Source organism: Capsicum annuum, chromosome 7 (assembly GCF_002878395.1).
Source record: "Capsicum annuum cultivar UCD-10X-F1 chromosome 7, UCD10Xv1.1, whole genome shotgun sequence".
Taxonomy (NCBI): Eukaryota; Viridiplantae; Streptophyta; class Magnoliopsida; order Solanales; family Solanaceae; genus Capsicum; species Capsicum annuum.
The window spans coordinates 111,586,162-111,596,789 of record NC_061117.1 but is presented as its reverse complement, the minus strand read 5'-3'; positions in this window follow the sequence as shown (position 1 = coordinate 111,596,789).

Genomic DNA, 10,628 nt, shown 5'->3' with positions numbered 1-10,628 from the left:
CACCCAGCTTGAATGTGCTTTAATTAAGAAAGGGAGAAATAAGGTAAAGGTTAATAAGTGAGACCCCCAAAATAGTGTAGCACCAAGGAGGCTTAGTTAGTTTAAATCTCCTTGTGTATCATACCAGCCCTAAGCCTACATTACAAAATAAAGAAAAGTCCTACAGTGATCCTAACTTAACTGTCTGAAAGCTTCGGTAATGAAAATAAGGGCAAGCTTATGGTATTTGGCATACATTGACTGGAACTTCTTTTTGAGAGTGAGTATCTCTTGACTGTCTCCACATTGACATGCTTGAGTTCACATATAAGTGAGGAGGGACCTCTTTGTTATAAGGGCACATTGGTTACATTGCTAGTTACTAACTTGTTTGGATAGTGTAATCTTGGTACATGCATAGTTGTTGTTGCTGAATTGATGCCATATCTTGATTCCTGTGTGTTGTATTGTTGTTCTTCAATAATATGCACAGTTGTTTTTTTTCTAAATTAATTGACCATGGAGATGGTGAAGATGTTTTGAGCTAAAATGGATGATTGACTGACGAATGTGCTTTGTATCCTCTTAGTTATGTTTTAGTTGCTTGAGGACAAACAATTGTTTTAAGTTAAGGGTGTTGATGTATGAACATATTCTAACACATTTGAGGCTTTTAACTAAGAATAATTGCAAAGTCTTAAGCTACTTTTGTCGTTTTTGATTATTTTCTGTATGACATTGCAGTAAAAGTCAAGATACAAGAGAACCAGCAATAATGGAAGTTAAAGAGTTGATTTCTGAGCAAGTAGCCATAAAAGTATAGTTGAAGACTTGTTTGATAAGTTGTCAACTTTATGATAAGTCATCAGGACCATCATCAGCCTTAGGCAGTGTGCAGAAACTGAATTAGAAAAGTGACGGCAATATCTGATAAGTCCTCAGGTTCATCGTCAGCCTAAGGCAGCAACACTTGAAATAGGAAGAGGAGTTGACAACATGTCTTATAAGTCGTCAACTCCCTAATAAGCCATCAGACATATCGTCACATTAAGGCAGAGAACAAGAAAATGGAGACATGTCTGACGACAGGTCTGATAAGCTATCAGAACTCTGATAAGCCGTCAGACATGTCATCAACTAAGGAGAAAAATCTGAATCTTTAATTTAGAATTTTTCTTAAGTTACAGATATAAATAGCAGCTTTTAGGGTTTTTAGAGAGGGAGCGGAACATCTTGAACTTATTCCAAGGGAGTTTTCTTTTTCGCTCTCTTAACTTAGAATTCAATATTCAGCTCTTTGATTGGGTTTTGAGATTTTTCTCTTGAACTTGGAAGAGAATCAACTTCAGACTTCATCTTTTATAAGTTTAATTACTTTGAATGATGAATATAATTGTTGATATCTCTTTCTTTCTCATGTGGAACTAAAACCCACAACTAGGGTTGTAGGATCTATGATTATTCCTCCATGGATTTAATAGTTGGCTAGGGTTTGAGTGATTGTGGGGACATCTTGATAATTCCTTTGTAATTATAGTTATCTATTGGTTGTAAACAATAGATCCTGCCTTATGTTGATTTGCTCGAACTGAGAAATAAACTAAAGGTAGCGAATTATCAATGAGGATTTGGGAAGGTTAAGTTCTCATCTAATGATTAATGCTGTAAGAAGATTGATGAACTCGAGATAAAATCCATATGAATAGAATGTTTTCCTAAGTTTGAGAGAATTAGGGAGTTCAACATCTAGGTAGGTTAACACTTAGATGGACTGTCGAAACTGATAATTTGGTATTTCCCACAAGTCAGGAGAATCCAGTACTACAACTATTATTCAATGAGGGGTTAATAATCATAGTGATCATAACCCTAGTTTCTCTCATTGATTTGAACCATTGAAATTTCAGCTTTGAGTTCTGAAAAAAGTGAAAACTTGTATCAACTATTAAAAACCCCCATTTTATCTTCTTGTATCATTTGCTTGAACTTAACTTGTAGCTATAGTTTCAAATTAGTTTAATCACCACTCACATTGTTCCTCGTGGATTCGATCCCGACTCCAAAGTTGGGTAATTATATTGACGACGACCGTCTTGTACTAACTTGTCATGTAAGTTGAGCGTTATCCGGCAGCAACTCATGCTAGTAATAGCAAAAACTTTAGCAACTCGAAGAAATACAACTTTAGCCGGGAACTAACCAGTCCAATACTCCATCTTGGAAAAGATTAAAAATAGGAAAATATCATTAAGGAGAAGCACTCTACCAAACCTCATTAGGCCGAACAAACACTGAAATGGGGATTTTCTGAATCCACCCAGATAGAAAAATAATAACTCAAGCAAACCATGAATCACCTCACTGTGGAAGGAAGTACTAAGCATGACACCTATATCAAGGTCAAGCCACTATAAAAAAATGAACCAACAACTCAAAAAGTGGTCATAGGAAAGACCATCCACCTCTAACTCTTTAACTCTACTTTAGACAAGAACCACATCGTGGCAAGAAAGGAGCATCCAATCTCCACACTTGTACTAAGAGCAAACCATCATAAGGATATGAACCCAACAAATCTAAAAGATGAATCAAGGACATATCAATGTAAATATCAAACCACCATCAGGCAATAAAATAGTCACAACTAGAGAATGGACTCTAGATTGGTCAAGCTAAAAAATAGTCTACATAGAGAAGGATATCCAATGCAAAAACCTTCACAACCTAGGAGGGAAGTCTAAGAATCCCAAACTCAAGAATGGGAAATATAATTAAATTGCCAACTCTAGAATCATAATAGAGCCACAAAAGGTCAACTTACCTTCAATACCATAGTTTACTCCATAACCAATCTAGCATAGCCAACAGAAGAGGAAAATAACCAACCTCGCCTTACATAGATAAAGGAATTATCAAATAGAGATATAGCTGCTTAAGCCACCAAATAAGAACCTCAAGAAAGGGAAATTACTAACTAGATAACACTAGAATAAATATCTACCTAGCAAGGATCAATTACTTCAAGCAATGACAGCAATAGCAACAACAATATCAACATTAATATAATGAATAGGCAGTACCAAAATGAACATCAATAGCAAGTACCACTCAAGGGACACAATAAGGCAAATATACCAAGGTAAATGGAACTCGAAAACAAATGCAACACCAATAGGGAGAAAATATCATTACAAATCTACTCCATCCACTGCTAAAAGAAATAAACCATAGGGGTAGTCATATAATCATGAATTCAATAACAATGCACACAATAATCAATATGAGCTCATCAAGGCATATAATCATCGATAGGTATGAAGACCCCAATACAAAAAAATGAAAAGGGTAAATACGAGAAATAAAAGCACACCTATTATGGTGAAATTTGCAATTACATGACTAACAGATCTATGAGAGAATAAGTCTGAATGGATCTAAACTTGGATCAACTGACTGAATCATCAACTAAGGTGCCATGCATACTTTCTCTAACTTAAGGTTCCACAAAGTTATGAGGCTGATCTCCATGAGTTTAATGACTAGAAATCCCATATTGGGGACACTCCCTAGACTAGTGATCAATCTCTTTGCAGTCATAAGATAGCATGAAGCCCTAACCTAGTGAGAAACATGAACTGTGCCCAGATGGATGGCCAATTAAAGCTGAGAGCACTCTTTACTACCATGATCATCCTTCCCACAGTAAAAGACTACCTTGAGAATTCTAGACTAGCGAGGAATATATGGAAATTCTATTTGAACAACCAACTCACGTTTAGGGCACTCTTTAGACCAATGTTCCATCCCGCCGCAACAAAGATAAGCTCTTGTAATACTTTGAGATACTGCTCCTCCTAATCCTAAATGGCCGTAATGGCCTCAAGACCCATACCAAAAACTCTACAAGGTTTGATAGGAACTCTACAAGCTATGATGACCATGACATATCTGATAGTCACCGATAATTTGAATGCTACTTACGTAGAACTGATAGGCTACAGGTGAAGCTAACCTTTATACATCAAAAGGATCCTTACTCCCGGATGAAATACCAATAACACTATACTGATTGCATGATCTCTTATCGCCACATCCATAAGTTTCAATGCATGCCCTATCTATGGCCCTCATATAATTAACAACTTGAGAGAAAGAAGACTCAACGACAATCAAGTGCTTTGATGCCAAGAAGAGTGGCAATGATAATCCTCTAATACATCTACGTATCATGTCCTAATCAAAGGGATATAGCCCAAGAATATGCTTGGCCTGCTTCAAAAAACCAAATCTCATACTCAAAACTGATAGAGATCCCTAATGAACACCAATAGACCTAACTATGGTCTGAGAACTACTCGATGAACCAAGTGTCATCCTTGGCTATGGGGTATCCTTATTTAGACCTAGGATCCCCAATGCTGAACCTTGAAGGTCCAAAGTAGTCACGAGCTCTACTAGAGCCTGAGTTGGCCCTAAATTCTTTGGTTGACTCTGAAGATCTTCGATATCCATCTTTGACTCTCTAGTTAGACGCTATACTGAAGCTCTAAAAACATATGTTGAAGTCTTTTCTGCATCTATCTATAATCTTACATCATCCATTTAGGAAAGACTAGAGTCAAAGAATGTGCTTGAGGCTCATGGAAATATAGACATATGACATAAAGTCAAGAAATTAATTTCCTAAGAGTGCCCTGTAGCCTCTCGAAGATAAGTTACGTCTCTGCAATGATATGTAGGACTCTACTAAACAATTAGCTCATGTACCAATAAATCGATGAAACTAGGCTCCAATACTAATTTGTCATGACCTAATTTCTCATTTCATGATGGCGCCTATTATAAACCACCAGTAGGCAAGCCAATCTCGTAGTCCAGAACTGCTAGAAATGGATACCAAAAAACTAAAGGGAAGAATGCAGAATAAATGTAATAAAAGACTAATAAACATGAAATAATCCCAAAACCTGGTGAAATTAGTACAAGAGCTTCTAGCATAATAAGGATACAAATAAGGTACTAAATAAACATACAAATACAACCATATCTGAATACAACATAGAGACGAGTCTAGTACATAAAAGGGAGAATAGTAATACCCTAAATGTTGTCATTTTATGTCTCTGAACCATGGCTTCTCTGCACAATGCATACTATACCGCGATAACCCATACTATGATCTCCAGGCTACAGAAGTGTAGTATAAGTATCAAATACGTGGTACTCAATAGACAACTACCAAATGAGTTGCAACGATAATGCATATAATATACAAATAGAATTAAAACTACATCTAAATGTCCATCAACCACATAAGAAGCCAATGAGATAGCTAGTAAGGATAACTATCCTTGTCATAACTAAGGAACTAACATAATATAGCTAAGGAAGTATTAAAGATGAACTATCCTATCCCAGCCATACTTAGAAATGTCAACACTATACTGTATATCACTAGTTAATACACAAAAGAAAGGTGAAAAAAATATATATTAGTATACAAGTCCAAGGAATGAATATACAATCTAAATAAATAAAAAGAAGGGATATACGGTAACACCATAGTTACATATAGGTAGATATACATATATATATATGAACAAGGTCATTTTGAGGTACAACCTAAATCATTAGTCTAGCATTTTAAGGCCTCATAACCATAGAAGGAATTAGTGCTAGGATAATCCATACGCCTAATCATGAGATAATCATACATAGTAACGAAAATATAAGATAGAAGAGCTAAAATCCAAACTCAAATCTCAATACCAAATCATTAACCAATCTGTCACATACTAGCCAAACAATGATCATAACAATAATTATAACAATAGCAACGACAACACGAGTAATCGACTAGTCCAGATAAATAATACCTAACCAAGCCTTTTGCGAACCCCCACCACCCTAGGCTCAGAAGGTTCAATCAATATAAAACACACCATAAGCCATACTTATCAGCCATACCTATGCAACATGCCATAAGGCTGATAGATATAGACATATACTGGCAATAGGAAATGGGTATACAAATATAAATGCAATAGAATCCACAATGTCATAACCGATCTAAGCATCATAATGTATATCTGGACTCAAACCGGTATGTATAATCAATATCATAATCATCATCATCATAACCATCACCATCATAACCATCATAATCATCATTATTATAATTATTCTCTGGCCTTATTGGGTATATAAGGATATCATTATAATCATTCTCCGACCTTACTAGGTATGTAAGTATATCATTATAATCATTCTTTAGCCTTACTAGGTATATAAGCATATCATTATAATTATTCTTTGTAACGATCCAAAATCGTCTCCCGGGATGTCACATGGTGCCTAAGGCTACGAGTAACCCCAAGCTAACCCTTAGAGCCAATTTGTACCAATGACACTCAATTCAAGATAAGAATGGACTCAACACTAGCATACTCATATCACATGAAAGGAATTATGGAAAAGATACTCAGTCCATAAGAACACAATATAGAGAAATCTCAACAAAACCATAATATCAAACCCTCGACACATCACAAGTCTGACACTAGTCTGACAAGCCTCTACAAATCAAAATCTAGAGAGCCGTTGGGACAGGTCCCCAAATGACTCAAAATAAATTGAAGATAAAATATAGTCTCTCAAGTACAGTAAATATCTGAAGATCGGTCCTCGAATCATGAGGACTCACCACTGTAGAAAACGTAGGCAAGGTACTCGAAGAATCACGAGTAAGGCTTGGACTGAGCACCCGAACCTACATTATGACACAATGTAGCACATATACATATACGTGGATCAGTACTTGGAATGTACTGAGTATGCGGGGGTGAATGCATATGAATAAAATAGTAACAATCTTCTTTAATCAAATCATGTATGCATTATGAGACGACTCACATGACTTGAACTAGTATAAAATATAAAGCTCATAAGTCATGTAGAATGGAGCATGTAAGACAAATCTCGTGAGTCATTATTATTTAATTTCAAAATTCAAAATCTTATCTTAACTCATGCATAAATCTCATGGAGAGTAAAACATCTTCAATGCTAACATTTCATAACTATTTAGAACTCATATACTTGGAATTCGGAATCATATAACTTGAAAACATACTTGAAGGTATTTCATTCACTTTAGGAAAATATCTTATCTCAAGATTTAAGGAAATCACTCCATCTCAAATGGAAAGGCATTCTAGTTTATGGAAACAACTTATCTCAAGGTTTTATAAAAAGTACTATAACAAGGGAAGATGCTTTCATTTAGGAAATAACTCACATCAAGAAAATACTTTAGTTGGGGAAACATCTTTGCAATTCAACCATTTAGGAAAATAGCTTATAGGGAAGGAAAATAAGTATTTGATCTTGAAGTCTAAATATCAAGGAAGGTTCTCGTAACCGAAATAAACCGTGCAAGCTACATGGATTCCAATGTTTTTTCCTTCTAAGGAAGAGACCCCACGTTGGGGAGGAGCATCATACTCTTGCCAGGGAATATAACCTAAGTCTAGTGATCACTAAATGAAACTCGGCCTCGGGCCCATTCATAATCATCATAAACTTAGCCTCAGGCCTAACATACGATGGCACGTAGTTTTGGCGTAAGAAACCGTAGTAACTTACCCACTCGGTGCTAAATACTACTCCCTTTAGATTATTTACGCTCATCTCATAAAAAAAATCCACTTTTAGAATAATCAAATGGTTCACCACGAACCCAATAATCAAATCGATAATCTTATATAGTGAAGTGGATTTCAAAGCTCAAGGACTATTAGGTCAATTCATTTTTCAATCATCTCAAAATACTTAAAACATGGGTGCTCATAGCACAAGAGTTCATAATTTCATAAGTCTCAAATAGGGATTACTAACCCATAATTAAATCTCAAGTTAAAGCTTATCAAAAGCATAATATATAGCATATAGATTCATAAATCATGTCGAAATCTGAGAATTTCAGCAAATTATCTCAAAATCTCAATATATCCATATGCTTCAATATCTCAATAATGTAAACATTAGCTTATCAAGGAGTAAAATCATAGGGGTTATACCCAGCTGTAAATACTCAAGAAAACATGTAGAAATCATGCCATTTGACTCCTGATTCATGGGAAATATCAATATAATGCATTCAATAATAATGGGTAAAACCCCCAATTCAAATTCATGTAAAAACCTCATATATTTCAAGAATTTCATGATGTAAATATCCTTTTGGGAACAAGGGTGAAAGGGTTACCCTTGTTCAAAAAAACCCCATACCTTTAATTAGAAACTTTTGATGAACTCTATTCGTGCTCTAGAATGAGGGTTCTTAAGGTCCTAGACTTGGGAACCTTGAATCTTGACTCAATTTAGGAAATCCATGGTGGATTCTTGAGGTTCTTGGAAGAGGTTTTGGATACTTAGGGTTTATGTTGAGAGAAAACTTGAGAAAAACCTCATAAAATGCTTGTAAATGGCTTTAATTTAGTGTTTCCACGATTTTATAGGCTTGGAAAAGGTCCAAAGTGCCCTTTTAAACACCTGTGTGAAACTGGAAAAATTAAACTGGAACCTGATTTCATTGGCCTCCACGGCACGCCACTTATTCAGGTGGCTCACTGGAATTTGACAATTGGGAAATTGGCAGCCTCCGCGATACGGAGCCATCGTGTTTTCCCACTGGTTCGGACCTGGGACTCCTCCGTGACGCGCCACTATCATGGGGTTCCACTGGAAATTGATAATTTGAAAATCAACCTCTCCGCGATGCGCCAGACAGTTAAATGATGTAGTTTTATGACTAAGGCTTAAATTAGCCATAACTTCTTACCCGAGTGTTGGATTTGGGAAAATCTTGTATCGATGGAAAGCTTATCAGATTTTCCATGTGAAAAAAGTAGAAATTAAGGAAATTCTATATGGTTAATACATTACTCACTTAGGAAGCAACTTCTCAATCTTTTAGGGCTGGAATTATGCCTCACTCGACATGCCCTACGACTCAAACTATGAGGGAATTTTGTGGGGCCTTACATCCTTAGGCCTTGTTGGGTATATAAGCATATCACCAATACATAAATATAACATCAATTTTTACCTGGAATTTATATCATCAATACATCCTCCTTCTCTAACCCATACTAGAGCAATGTGTATATTGATATATAATAGGTGCATAGACTTAAGCCATGGCTAAAAAGAGTGTAAATTCATAAATCCATTGCTCGAGGTAAACTTCAGGACTAAATTATTATAGTAGTGTAGAAAGGGTCAAAATCTCTCACGACTGTAGTAAACAATAGTATCAAAATCATAGACTGGAATCTATCTCGATCAAATCTTTAAAACATCATTTTCAATTTCCTTACACATAGGTTGTTCACTAATACAGACAATTATTGTTACAAAGAAATCTATTTTAAGGTGAAAAATGGGCTTTAACTCCTATTGAGGAAAATAGTAGTTAAATCATATATAAGTTAGAATTGTGTCATCTACCAATTTAATGATCATGAATGTTCCAAATCTATGCATCTCCAGTATTCAAATAATGGAACCATAAGCATTAATATATCCATATACTACAACCACATTCTTTACAAGGATGATCACTTCCCTGATGTCCAACCGATATCATAACATAACCTTAGGCTCAATAATATGTCTGAAATAATAACAATAATGTAATCACGACCTTAGGCCCACATATATTTCTGAAACCCATATTGATAATTATATTCATAAGCCGTCTCATTTCTATAAGCCATATCATATCTATGCGGCATATCATATCTATAATCCATATCATATCAATAAGGCATATCATATCTATGAGGCATATCTTATCTATAAGGCATCTTATTTCTATAGGCCATATATCATAAATATGAGGCATATCACATCTATAAGGCATCTCATATCTATAATCCATATATCATAGCTATGTCTATGCCAATATTATTAAGCATGTCGATGGACCATATCATAAATCAAGTCCGAAATCCATATCATAGCTACAAGTTATTAATAATAATTCGGGAAAACCAACATCATTCACTAAGTCATGAAGTAACCTTAACTAAAGGCTCAATAGTCTCAACAATATATAATATGCGTAAATAAGTTCACAAGAGCTAAGACAAGTCTTGGCCTATGGTGGGCTCAAGGAGCCCACTTCCAATCCTCAAAATCCATATTTTAAGCAATTTTTACCTAGGACTAAGCTAAGGAATCCACATTTACCTCTAGATGGTAAGTAAGCCATGAATGTCCGTAAGATTGGAATTTCACCTAGAACATGAGAAATTAAGTCAACTTCAGCTAAATTATCATTTCAAGATCACTAAAATAGCAAAATAACGTTAATCATACTAACCACGCTCAAACCTAGCATCATATCATATCCATTCTATAAACTAGTTCAATCAATAAAGAAGATAATATGATCCTAGAAATATAACAAGTATTTTGCGTTACGGGTCAAATTCCTCATCTAATTCCCAAACGTAAATAATCAAAACTAAGTCATTATGTTCTACCTATAATGAATCTTAGAATTCTCATTCTCATGCATTATATAAAAGCATATCATCGTGTGAAGAGGGGTAGACAAAAACCTACCTCAAAGCCAAACAACA